A 14,545-nucleotide genomic window follows, 5' to 3' on the forward strand; every position below is an offset into this window, starting at 1 on the left:
TTTCATATACTCCCTGAGGTCCCCTTTGAAAACTCATCATTCCATTGTCTTCTTCTTTGTTTTTTTGTTTTTGTTTTTTTTTGCAAAGCAAACGGGGTTAAGTGGCTTGCCCAAAGCCACATGGCTAGGTAATTATTAAATGTCTGAGGCCGGGTTTGAAGTCAGGTACTACTGACTCCAGGGCCGGTGCGCTATCCACTGCGCCACCTAGCTGCCCCTCGTTCCGTTGTCTTCTTCCCTATTTCACATATACCTCTTGCTTCACTGTACTGACTTTTCTAGGATCTTGCCTCCATAGGTTAATTATATTAAAAACAAGCCATAGAGTGCTCAAGTGGGCGTACACACACACACACACACACACACACACACACACCAAAATTACAACATTAAGTAATAATTGAGACAAGTTCCACCAGCATCTTGTGACTATCAATGGGAGGTGAACAGGGTTTGTGAATTGTGAAGAACAATAAATTCACAGGAAATAAGTGTATTTGATTTGGAGGAAGACTGAAGACTTGAGAGAAGTAAGTATGTATCTATCAGGGAAAGTGAAGGCAGGACTACTCTACTCACATAAACTGCTGCCCTTGCCCATCTGAAACATGAACTAAAGAAGACTGACAACCACAATTCCATCTTACCATCTCCACTAATCCAAAACCAAGATCTCTGGATGGGAAGAAGTCTGGCAATGCCAGAAGGCTGATTTTTCCAAGAACATCAAGTTTCAGTAAAGATTCTCTCATACAATCATGGTCAGATAATGTTATTCTGGTTAAGAGAGCCTGTATATCATACTCAGCTGACCAGTTTTTAGATGTATTGACATACAATTACAAATATTAATTACTAAAGCCCACCTAAACACAACTAAAGCTTTCTTTGATGATGCAGAAGACACCTCAGGGAGCCCCAATGCCTCTGTTTTATCATTTTTGAACAATAATAGTGCTTTGCACATAGCACACAGATAAAATAAATAGTTGCTGACTTTAATTTGTTGAATGATCATTATGCTATAGATGTGAGGTGATTTTTTTAAAAATTGTATGTCCTTATTTATTTTTAGAGTAGGTCTCCCTCTTTTCTTAAATTAAATTATTCCACCAGCCTCAACTTTTACAGGAGCAGAAATTGTAGGGGGCAAGCCTTCACACTCTGCTGGAAGTAATAATTTAATCAATTACTTGACTGGATGTCAAATAAATCAGTTTTAGCTGTTTGTGAAAGTATTAGGTAATGGACTGTAGTAGAATCTTTGATAGGGCCATGTAGCCCTTCTTTTTGTTCATTCTTTCCTATTCTTTCCCTCCATCAAAGGATTTCATTTGTTTTAGGAAATTGCACAAGTCTCAGCACCCAATACCTTTGATCCAGATGCCACAACTATGTCTATACCCCCAAGAGATCAAAGAAAGAGGAAAAGAACCCAGCTAAGCAAAAATATTAATATCAGCTCTTTTTTATGGCAAAGATCTGGAAACTGAGGGGGTGCCCATCAATTGGGGAATGAATGAACACATCGTATGGTATATGAATGATAGAATACTATTATGCTGTTAGAAACAATGAAGGAAATTGTCTTATGAATAGAATGGGGAAATCTGGGGACACCTTAAAAACTGGTCCAAAGTGAAGTGAGCAGAACCAGGATAACATCTTACATAATGACAATATCATTTAAAAAAAAAACCAAATTTGAAAGACTAGGGAACTCTGATCAACACAATGACGAGCCAGAATTCCAGAGATCTCTTGACGGAAGATGATGAAATCATGGTTCAGATTGATGATATAGGTTTAAAATAGAGGTTTTGTTTTTCTTGCTTTCCCATTAGAGGGAGAGGAAAAGCAAAGTGACAGAAAACAGATTTTTGTTTGGAAAAAAAAATTTTAATTAAAAAAAACCAAATCTTAGATCTTCCTTCTTCAACATCTACCACCTAAGCTCAGTATATTCTATAACATTCCTGGTTCTGTGGTGAAAATGAAAAATGATGCATTTCAAGGTTTAAAAAAGTATTAGGATATATATAGTTTATTTGGAATGGTAGAAGAAAAAAAGAGCTGAACATATGGACTTGAAAACATTCTTTGAATATGACCACACTAAGATATTCCACAGAAACCCTGGACAGGGAGAAAGTTAAATGTTGGATATTATATGTGCAAAAGTCCTTGCTCTATTTTTGTAATAAATTTTATAGATATCCAGTTTAATTCAATGTCTTTTTATTTGTGCAGTGTTGAACTCATGTTATATGGTTTTTAATATTTTTCTTCTTTTCCTTTCCTTCCCCTCCCTGCATCTGTTTTCAAGTGATTAAAACCAATTCTGATTATTCTGACATTTATCATCATACTTGGAAGCTTTGCAGACTATGAAAGCTGAAATACCTTAACAAGGATCTCTGCTTTCCTAGATGTTTTTCTGATGCACAATGAAAATGAATTTTAGATATAGACTTTTCAAGCCCAGTTTTCAGTTTGGGTTTCATTATTCCCAATAATAAAACAGAATTCATCTTACTTAAAGACAAGAGAAAACAAAAACACTAGTCAAACACTAACAAAGGAGAGCATTACTACCTAGAGAAAAAGTTTCCACCATGTGTTTGATCATATATCTCTTATCTGATAAATTTGTAACTTGTTGTATGATTAAAGTAATATGACAGGTATTTTAAAATTTTATATATATATGTGTGTGTGTGTGTGTGTGTGTGTGTGTGTGTGTGTGTGTGTGTGTGTGTGTATATATATATATATATATATATATATATATATATATAACCTCTTGAATTCTGGCTCCTTATAAATAGTTCCCCCTGGTGGTCTGATCCAAAAGTTCTGGAAAGGACTACAGTCCATGGAACATGTTACATATTTAGAATGTTAGCAAAAAAATGTGCTCTTTGAAGTCACGTCTATTTGGGGGATTTCTAAGTCAAACCTTGTGTAGGGTTACATAACACTCTGTGTTATATATTGGTTAATATTTTACAAATATAAAATTGAAGGGAGAAAGAAAGAGAGAGCTTAGAGTTTTACAATTTCTAATACTGAGCATCTTTGTGCCACAGTGGATAGAGCACATTACTTAGAATCAGGAAGACTCATCTTCCTCAGTTGAAATCTGGTCTCAGACATATACCAGTTCTGTGACCCTGAGCAAAACATTTAACCCTTTTGCCCCAGTTTCCTCAACTGCAAAATTAACTGAAGAAGGAAATGGCAAACCACTCCAGTATCTTTGCCAAGAAAACTCCAAATGGAGTCATAAAGAATTGGATACAACAGAATTTCCTTTCTGAAGGTAAGGGAGTTTGTTTAACTCAGACTCAGATCTTTAAACTTTAAAAGCATTAGGATAGAGTGAAGGGAATCAATAATGAACTAAATGCTTTAAGCCTGGCAATAGATCCAGAGTTCAGGTGCCCCTAAAAATAAAAGGGCAAACTGGGAAGTACCCTAGTCTGTAAGGGAAAAAAGGTATGGCATATTTGTTACTTTCCCTTTCCTTAATATCTTAATATTTGGCACACTAGAGTTTGAAAGGAAAGCCACCAGTCTATGAAGAGAGCATGGAATGATATGCTTGGAAAAGGAAAGTCATGATCCTAAAGTGAGCTATTAGAAAAATGGCCTACAGAAATGAAGATAGCACAAATTATCGGAGCATGTTCAGAGAGGTCTTCTAGTTTAATGATTGATTGACAGCTCAGCCTTCCTAATTCCTTATTGCCATTTTCTGCTTAGAGATGCACCCTATCATTAAAATTAAATTTAGCACTACTCTACAGACATAAAACATTTCTGATGTGTTGGTTATGCAATGTACCTACCCTTTCAAATTTGGATTCAAATTTGTGGAAAAGGGCAGAAATGAAGAACAGAGTATACATCTCTCCCCATGGTCAAACTGATTAGATAAAAAACTTTGCTACTGGGAGCTTATTGTAGAAACAGGATCACTGCTGGGAGCTAATTGGAGTCTTTCCCTCTTAACACAACTGGGTGGAGGCAAAACAAGTTTGTCTGCTTTGCCTGAATTCTATCCACTGTATCACCTGGCATCCTTATTCCAACATTGTCCCTAAAGAAAAATAGGAAAATGAGTTATAGCAGCATGACTATCCCATCCAGGAACCAGGCTAGGAGAGTCAGTTTGAACCAAGTCACAAAATACAATAATTAAATATTCTGTGTTGGCATTTACACATCAGAAATGAGCAAAGTGCTAGAAATCAGGGATTGATTTTGTTTGTTGTCTAAATTTAAGAAACTTATGAAGATTAATATATACAGATTAATCAAAACTATATCATGTGTACTTTTTTTGAGAGTCTTTTGTTATACATTTAACATCATGCCACCTGCCATCATGACTGAACAAGTCCAGAAAGAAGAGAAAAATGGTCATATGCCTATGACTTACCCACAAATTACCCTTTGACTTACCTATAAATTGCTGAGTGGTATTTTCCTTTTTTTTAGTATTTGCCATTAGTATTTCTGAGGAGGAGGGTTGTGATACATTGGGGAATGAAGGTGATTTCTAAAACTAAATAGATCAATCAAAATGTATACTTCAAAAGAAAATAATTGTAGTAGATATTAATTAGAATGACTATGCTTCATCCTGAAGAAAATTTGAGAAAAGTAGCTAAACAGTGGGGACTACTGATGTGATAGTCTAATACACTATCAGACAACTGATGATGCATTTTGATGAACTGTTTTTCTTTTCTCTTTCTTTTTTTATTCTTTGTTACTGATCTGCCAAGACAAACCCAGGAACTATACAATTACAAATCAATTTTCACATAAAGTCAGATCTAAGATGTTAGAAAAATATCAATTATTCATAAGTGGGCCAAATGAATATAATAAAAATGACAATTCTACTTAAATTAATTTATTTATTCAGTGTCATATCAATCAAAATTATTTTATTGAGCTATAAAAATAATTTAAAAATTCATCTGAAAGAACAATGAGGTCAAGAATATGAAGGGAAGTAATACTAAAAAATATAAAGGAAGATGGCCTGGCCATACCATATTGCAAACTAAAATATAGAGTAGCATTGACTAAGAAATAGAGTGATAGACCAATGGAATAGATTAGGTACCCAAAACACAGCAGTAAATGACCATAGTAATCTAATGTTTGATAATCCCAAAGCCCCAGGCTTTTGGCACAAGAACTCACTATTTGACAAAAACTGCTTGGAAAGCCTGAAAACAATATGGCAGAAACTAGGTATAGACCAACATCTTACACTATGTACAAGAGGAGAACAAGAAATAGTTTACCTGTCAGATCAATAAAGAAGAGAAGAATTTATGACAGAGATAAAGTGTTTTATGAGATATAAAATGAATTTTGATTATATTAAATTAAAAACGGTTTGCACAAATAAAATCAATGCAATCAAGATTAGAAGGAAAGCAGAAAGCTAGGAAACAATTTTTAAAGGGAGTATCTTTGATAAAGGTCTCATTTATAGAAAATCTAATCAAATTTATGAGAATGCAAATCATTTCCAAGTTGAAAATGATCAAAAAATGTGACCAGGCAATTTTCAGAATAAGAAATCAAAGCTACCTGTGATCATATGAAAAAATGTTCTAAATCACTTCTCTTTAGAGAAATGTATATTAAAACAACTCTAACACCTAACAGATTAAATAATTTGACAGAAAAGGAAAATGATAAATGTTGGAAAGAATGTGAGAAAATTGGGACACTGATGTACTGTTGGTGGAATTGCAAACAGATCCAATCATTGTGAAGAATAATTTGGAACTATTCCCCAAAGACCATCAAATTGTATTTATAATCTTTGATCCAATAATGCCACTATGAGGACTGTATCCAAAAGAAATCCCTCCCAAAAGGGAAGGGGGAGATGGACCTACTTGTACAAAAATATTTATAGCAGTTCTTTTTGTGGTGAAGAATTGAAAATTGAGGGGATCCCATCAACTGAATAACTGAACAAGTTTTGGTATATGCATATACATACTTTTTGTGCTACAAGAAATGATAAGCAAGTGGATTTCAGAAAAACCTGAAAAGATTTGCATGAACTGGTAAAAAGTGAAGTGAGCAGAACCAGGGGAACATTATACACAGTGTGATGGTCAATCATGAATGACTTAGCTATTCCCAGCAATACAATACTCTAAGACAATTACAATCTTATACTGGGGACTAAGAAGACTATTATTTCAACCAGTCGGTTAAACTAGACATAAAAATATAATTTTCCCCCCTTTAATTTCATTTACTATTTATGCTTCTAAGCAGAATATTAGCTGGCTGGCACTATTGGAATAAAGATGCTGTATAAAGTATTTATAGGACTAGATTAGACTGATTAGTCCGACTTAGCCTACTTTTTTTAAAGTAGTATAAAGTTGAAAATCTCGCAAAAGATGCAGACTCATGATCACACATGTGCCTACCTACCTCCTGTCTAAGAGAACTCAAAGTACAGACTGAGACATATTCTTTTTGGCCAATGCAGGAATCTTTTTTGCTTGACTACATTTTGTAATATTAGTTTGGTTTTTCTTTCTTTCTTAATGTGGTAAGGAGGAGGTAGAAGATGGGTGGGAAAAAGAGTGTAATTGAAAAAGATTTTACTAAAACATCTTATGAGAGAAAATTACAATTTGCTCATGTTCATTTCTCTTTATCAGGGACATCATTTTGGTGTCTACAAATGGAAAACCTAATCTGAGTTTTTAGGACTACATTAAGTTTCCATCAGATAAAAAAAAATTAGCTGCCTTCCCAGAATAGTTAATGTCCTCTAGTTAGTGAGAGTAACAAGTTAAAATGACCTTCCAGAAATATGAGGTAGTACAAATTACTGGGAGGCAATTAGATGTTGTTACCCAATAAAAATGCAATAAATATAGTGTGTGATGAAATAGCACAGGAAATGAATTGATAGAAAAGTCCAAGTTGGAATGTGGGATAATAAAAATCACTTAAACTTTGAATGACCTTTAAGAACTTAAGGGACATGACTTTATAAAGTTTTTCTAGGTCCCTCAAAAAAGTATTGAGATTATCTTGCTATCTAATGAATAGAACTGATCCTTTTTATACTTGCCTTGGACAAACTATCTGTAGTCTATATTAGACTGTGCTGCTTCTTGCTCAAAGGTTACTTGGCTTCCCATCCACCCTTATCCTCCTTTAGGTTGTATCAGTAAATGAGAAATTAATACCAGGGAGGCATCTTGTTTGTAGCAATGAGAATAGGGACTTTTGTCTTTGATGATTCAGAATAGTGGTGAGTCCAGGGTGGGATCTCCCTGAGGTTATGTGCTTTAACCTAAAAAATGACTGTGGCACTGAGTTCCTAAACAATTTTCTACAGATGTTCTCAATTTTTCATGGGTTCACCTTTAAATTAAAAGAATCTCTGCACTCCAAAACAAAGACGTGTGCATGAATTTAAACGCCACTCATCTGCCCTAATAAGAAATGAGTTACATTGGGGCTTTGGGGCTTTAAAAATGGTTTTTATTTTCAAATTCCACATTTGTAAAATTATGCTCAATTGGTTTTCAGTATGAATTTTCATTATTTTGTTTGACTCAAACAATATGAATGCATAAATTTTTAGAAATACATTAGTTAACAAAATTGGTAATCAAGTCATAAATGTTTGTAGTTTATTAAATTAGAAGTATCCTAGAGATATCCGTTCACCTGCAATCTTCTCCAGCATCAATAAAGACTTTCTGAACAGGGTCTAAACAAAAGAAGACTCCCCACTGAAGATAAATTTCTCCAGTTAATCCTTTTTTACAGATGGCATTGTATTAATTGTACCGAATTCTATAAAACTACAAAGTCTCCTCAATGATATTTGAATATTAAAAGAACTGATCTACCCTAAATAAAAAGCAAGTTGCTCAAAAATTGTTATAAATCAGATTATGATTTAAGGCAACTAAGTGACATAGTAGGTAGAGTAGTTGACTTCAGGAAGTTCTAAGTTTGAATCCTGACTATTAACTGTGTGACCCGAAGCAAGTCTACAGTTTCTCAACTGTAAAATAAGAGCAATAATAGCACCTACCTTCTAGGATTGTGGTAAGGATCAAATGAGGAATTTGTAAAGATCTGAGTACATAGCAGTTGACTAATAAATGTTTGTTTTCTTCCTGTATTGGTTTTCTCATATGTAAAATGAGGATGGCAATATAGTATCTACACTTTTGGGTTGTTGTTACAATCCCATGAGGATGCTATATCTATGTGTTTTTCACACCTTAAGGTTCTATATAGATATTAGTTATTATTCTTTTATTATTATGACATGAAACAATGGAAAGCTTGTTGAATTAGCAAAAATAAAATTATAAATTTATAAAATTATAAAAACATAAAATTATAAGATAAACATAAGCTAGGTCCAATAGGTTGGATCTTATTCAGTGCTTTTAATATTATTAGGTTCTATTATATTTTTATTTATTTTCAAAATTTTCTTAATTACATTTTAATCTAGTTCAAGTTCTAGGGGAGTTCTGCAGGCTGTACAGGTCTGCAGTGAGGGCAAGGGTTAATGCACATTTGATGCTCTTTTTTTTTTGTAGATCATAGGAACATAAATCTAAAGGTGGAAGGGGCCTTTGAAGTCACCTAGTTCAATCACCTTACTTGAAAGTTAAAGCAATTAAAGCCCAGAAAGGTAAAGTGATTTTTCTCAAGGTTATACAGTAAGTGGTAAAGGTGGGATTTGAACTTAGTCCTCTAAATCTGTAGCCAGTACTCTTTTGACTATGCCATTCAACCTGGAAACAGCAAGGAGGCAAATTTCACTGGTATATAAAATGCCTTGGGAACAATTACATGGAATTGTTTTGGAGCAATGGAAGAGTCAGACTATAGAGAGCTTAAAATGCCAACCTGGGGAGTTTGTATTTTATTCTAGAAGTAATAACCATGGAATTTTTCTGAGTAGAGTGTCATGGGGTCATACTTCTGCTTTTGGAAAAGTCTGTTTTGCATTGGGGTGAGGAATAGGTAGGAAAGAGAGTGATGTAAAGAGACCACATGAGAAATTATTGTAATAGTTCAGATTAGAGAGAATGAAGAGGTGAGAATAAAGAGTAAAGGATAAAAAAGGTAAAAGACCAAGATAAGTGGAAGGACGGTGGTATCCTTGATAATAATATGGAAGTTCATAAAGAATATAGGTTATTTAGTTTTAGTTTAACTGTTTCAGCCTTGAGATGCCTATAGGGAGAAATATCAGGCAGTAAATGGAGATAAGAGATTAGAGTTCAAGAGAGAAATGAGGGCTGGATTTGTAAATTTGGAGGTCATCATCAAAGAGATGATAGCTGAAACTATGAGAAATGATGAGGTCAACAAGAATAATGACAGAGATGAAAAGAGAGTCCAAGACAGAGCTTTGGGTCTACCCCAAGGAAAGAAGAAGATGATCCTGCAAAGGAGACTGAAAAGGATCAGTAAATCAGATAGGAAGAGAAAATGCAGGAAAGAGAGTAAATGGGCCAGGGTGGGACTGGGGATGGAAGTGACAATCAAGAAGACTAAGTACAAGGAAAAAGCCATTGCCTTAACAAAAATATATTTTCTGTTTATTGTTTAGAGAAAGCAGCTTTATTTGAGTAGTGAAATCAGAAACTAAATTGCCAGGGATTGAGAAGTAAAAGGTGGAAAAGTAGAGGTAATAAAAAGCATCAACCACAAGGATTGTTATGAGGATAAAATAAGGCAATATGTGCAAAGTGCTTTGCAAATTTTAAAGTGTTATATAAATTATATAGCAAATATTGTATGAAGTTCTGGACAAATACAAAGGAAAAATAGACCTACCCTTAAGAAGTTTACATTGTAGTAGGAAAGACAAAAATACAAATTGGGAGTGTAGGGGGCAATGAAAAAGATTATTATTATAATTGGTGGAGTTGGCTGTTGGTGAAACATTTCTGAAATTGTGGGCCAGGAAAAAAACCCAGTCATTAATTAAGTTCTGATCATAAAAGAGTTGAAACCTTCAAACCTTGATCTTTGGTGCATCTCTTGCCCTTCCCCAGTATCATGGATCTAGTAGCTACTTAATTTTTGTTGAATTGAGTTAACAGATACTTATTAAATAGAAAATCAAACAAAGTCTCAAAAGCTCCAAGCAAAGGAGTGAGATGGGTATGTCAATTTGGGAATTCCAGTCGAAATTTGTAGGACATTATTCTTGGGAAACCAAAGAGGGGGGAAAAAAAGGTATTCTGATCCAATAAGCCAGGGGTAAAGATAGACCTGGTTAGGACAGAAAAGGTTCATTTGTGTGTACTCCACTAGATCAGAGGGAATCTGTCAGAGCAAAGGAATTTTACACAAAAAGAGCTGAATACATTGCCTGCCAAGTTTCCTACACATTGTCTAAGAAAAACTTTTGGATATTTGCAAATCCTATAAATTTGCCCTTAGTCATTAGAACTCCCACTTATGTTTCTCTGTTGTGCAGATTTTTTTTTTTTTATTTTGTAGGCTGTTGTCATAGAGTAAGGGAAAGATCCTAGCTCTCTTCTGCAGTGATCCAAGATCTAAAGAAGAAAATTGCAGCCATCAAAGATTCAAATGGGGGCGTTAGTGAGCCATGTTTTCAAGTAGACAACAAAGAGTGATGTCATGGGCAAGGAAGAATAGGTGGGCTCAAGACACCACACATACTAATTATAACTAAATTAATTATTTCCCTTATTTTCTTTTTTTGTCTGTCCTCCCTCTAATGTGTCTGTGTCTGTGTCTGTGTGTGTGTGTGCTTCTTTTTGTTGGGTCTTCTCATAGTCCCTTTATTTTTATTTTTATTTTTTTAGGTTTTTTGCAAGGCAAACATGATTAAGTGGCTTGCCCAAGGCCACACAGCTAGGTAATTATTGAGTGTCTGAGACAGGATTTGAACCCAGGTACTCCTGACTCCAGGGCTGGTGCTTTATCCACTAAGCCACCTAGCCGAGCCCCATGTCCTTCCCTCTGAGTCTCTGGACAGGTTAAACATCTATCTTTAATATTTAAAACCTAAACAAAAACACTTAAATTTTGGACAAATTATGTATTATAACATTAGAAAAACCAAGACCTAAGTGAAGTATTGCCTAGTCTTTAAGGACAAAAAAACAGCTATAAAAACAGATGAGGTAATTAAAGAAGGAAAACATTGGGAAACACCAAAATAATTTAAAAGTCATTACTACTAATTTGCGGTCAAGTTCTGTTCTCAGAAATTATATTAAAGGAGGAACAAGGACTGAGAAAAAAATATCTACAGTCAGTTAGGGAGCCAGCTGAACTTCTGAAAGCTATTCCTATTTTGCAATCAAATGTGGATTTGGAATTATCGACTTGTCTAGTAGAGTGTATGCATAAAAGTGGACAACATTCTGAGGATGAATAGACTGATGCATACAGCAGGGTAGATTCTGGGACAGGCAAATTCCCAAAATTTCCAACTACCCTACTAGGGTGCCTCTTCAGGAGCAGTAAACTACAGCTGCCCTTCATTTTTCTGAGAAAAGTACCAAAAGTATTGGCTATTCCACTGGCTGCTGGGCAAATAGCCAATCACTCTCTAGGGTAATCCAAACCTGTGTGTAGGGAAGGATAGTGACTTCTTAAACCAGATGGTTCCAAGAATGTCTTAGCAAAATATTTGGTTTGACTCAACTTGCTTTGTCATGGGGTTGAGAGATTTCCAACCAAAATAATTAATTCATGACTACTTAATACAAAAAAAAAGCTAACAAAGGCAAGATGAATTTATTAAGACACTATTATATACCAAATTCTAAGCTAAAAATACAAATTCAAAGAAAGGCAAAAAAATAGTCCTTGCTCTCAAGGAGCTCAAAGTCTAATGGAAAGCATATTCCAATAATATATAAACAATCATATACAAATAAAATTTAAAAAGAATAAATTAGAGCTAATCTAAAAAACAAGAATCTAGGACTAAGGAGAACTGGGAAAGATTTCTTGTAGAAGTTGAGAGAATTCACCTGAGCCTTGAAGGAAACAGGAGGTAGAGATGAGAAGAGGAAAATTCCAGGAATGGGGAACAGTGAATAGACAGTGAAAATGTCTGGAATTAGGAAATGGAGTGTCTGTGTAAAGAACAGAAAGGAGACCAGAGTCACTGAACCTCAGGGTTGATATTTTGCCTTTTGTTATCAGAGAAGATCAAAATGACATCATTGTTAGAGATAAGTTTCGGGGTGTCCAATTGTGGCTAATCAGACCAATACAAGCTTGGAGTGCTCTACCACAGGTTGGGCACAAATAGTTCATGTGAACACCTGGGATGGGTACTGTAAACTTATGTATCTCATGTTTCCTTTGAGCTGCTTTAATTCTGCCTTGCTCATAGAGTGCAGCACCCTCACTGATGAGGACATGCCATGCTGGGTGATCCTGTGCCAGTGACTCCCATGCTGCACAATCAATTCCTAAGACCTTAAAAGAGACCTTGAGAGTGTCTTTGTACTGTTCCTCTGACCACCTCTCCATGCCCCCATGAGCATTTGCCCTGTGTGAGTTCTCCATAAAATAGTCATTCTGGCAGGCATTTGTTTGGCTTTTGAATGAGGCCAGCCCATCAAAGTTGCATTCTCTGCACTGCTGTTTGAATGCTAGGCAGATTAGTTGAGAAAGGATTTCAGTGACTGCTATCTTCTCCTGCCAGTTGATTTTCAGAATATTCCTAAGACAATCTAAATGGAAGTGATTTAATTTCCTGGCATGTGCATGTAGATTATCCAAATTTCACAGGCCTACAACAAAGATATCAGTACAATGCTTCTGTAGACCTTCAGTGTGGTAGTTAATTTAATACCTCTTCTCTACTGGAAATGAAGTTTTCACCTGCATTGACAGAGCTAATTCAGTGTTTGGGAACAGAATAGTGAGTAGAAGACTGGAAAAGTAGGAAAGGATCAAGTAATAAATAGGATTTGATATTTGATCCTGGAGGTGATAACTAAATTTTAATATAAATATATCCTTTATTTTTATTTGCAATCCTATTATTCTATTCATTTAAAAATATTACTCTGAAAAGGGTTCCTTAGGCTTCAGCAGGTTGCTGAAAGGGTCTATGATACAAAAATAATTAAGAACCTCCACTCCAGAGTTTAAAACTTTTTAGTAGCAGGATAAGACACCAACATAGATATCAAAGTCACACCAATATTACATGAAAAGTGCACCAGAACAGTAAAAAGCAAAATTCCTAAGAATTGCTGTGTTTCCCTATTGCTATTCCTGTTATAACTATTGTCTATGAACTTAGAACAATGAACAAGTATATATATGTAGCTTTTCCTTTGTGCATGGGTAAGCTATCACTTTCAAATGGTGATGGATCTCATTGAGGAGGTGTTGTCTTCTGGGGTTCATAATGTACTCATACTTGGTCATCTAGAGACCCTTTGTACTGCTAAGGAATCAGTCAATCAAACAAACTTTTGTTAAATGTTTACTGTGTACATAACATCAATATTGTAATGAAGATCAAGGCAATTCCAAAGGACTCATGAATTCAGAGTGTAGTTTGAGGCTGGGAAAGCCTATTTATTCCCTTCATCTATTTTCATTCAATATACCTTTAATATGTAAGCATTGACCATTCTCATAAAGATGGGTATTAACCATTCTCATACAGATGGGTATTGGATTGGAAATTCCCAATGTTTTCTTGTTTTTTCCTTCTGGGGGGCTATAATATTTTCCATTCTTTCTTAATTACTCTCTTTTAAATATCTCTAGAAATCAGTGCTTATTACCTTTAAATTTTGTATTACTTCCAGCACAAATTTTTTTCTATTTAAATCTAGCAGCTTTTTTTTTTGCTTTGGATTCTTAAAGATTCCTTACCACTTCCTCATAGGACACAAAATACTTAGGTGGTAGAGCCCAAGTTAATTTCACTATTCATGTTGATCAAAAATAGACTACCATACATCTGTTCTATTTGACATCTATTTTTTTCCTATAAATTTCATCTATGAATGCCTTTAGGATGTCCTAGTTTAACTGGATCTCATGACAAATTCTTTTCGGGTCCCTTTTCTTCTCAACTACTCCTCACTATTTAGTGAGGTGATAATTCTTGATCTCTCATTCTCCTCTTCCTCCACCACAATGGTTTTCAATTCAACTTGTACTACAGCCTTTGTTATTTCTATCACCATTCTTGTGGTGAATTCAGAATTAGGGTAGTTGAATCAAAGTCATCTTGTTAAGTTCCAGTTTTTCAGGCAACAGTTTGTTCACGTAAGTAGGGTTCAAACTGCTATAACCACAAATATCTGTCATCTTTAATCTTCTAAATTGGTTTTGCCTTAGCCAATCAATTATCTCAGTATATATATATATATATATATATATCAGTATATATATAGTCAAAAATGAGATGTGTGTAATCATACAAATAATTAATAACCATTATTTTCTATTTGCATTAGCAATGGTGAGAGACAAGTAG

This window comes from Macrotis lagotis, chromosome X (assembly GCF_037893015.1).
Source record: "Macrotis lagotis isolate mMagLag1 chromosome X, bilby.v1.9.chrom.fasta, whole genome shotgun sequence".
NCBI lineage: Eukaryota > Metazoa > Chordata > Mammalia > Peramelemorphia > Peramelidae > Macrotis > Macrotis lagotis.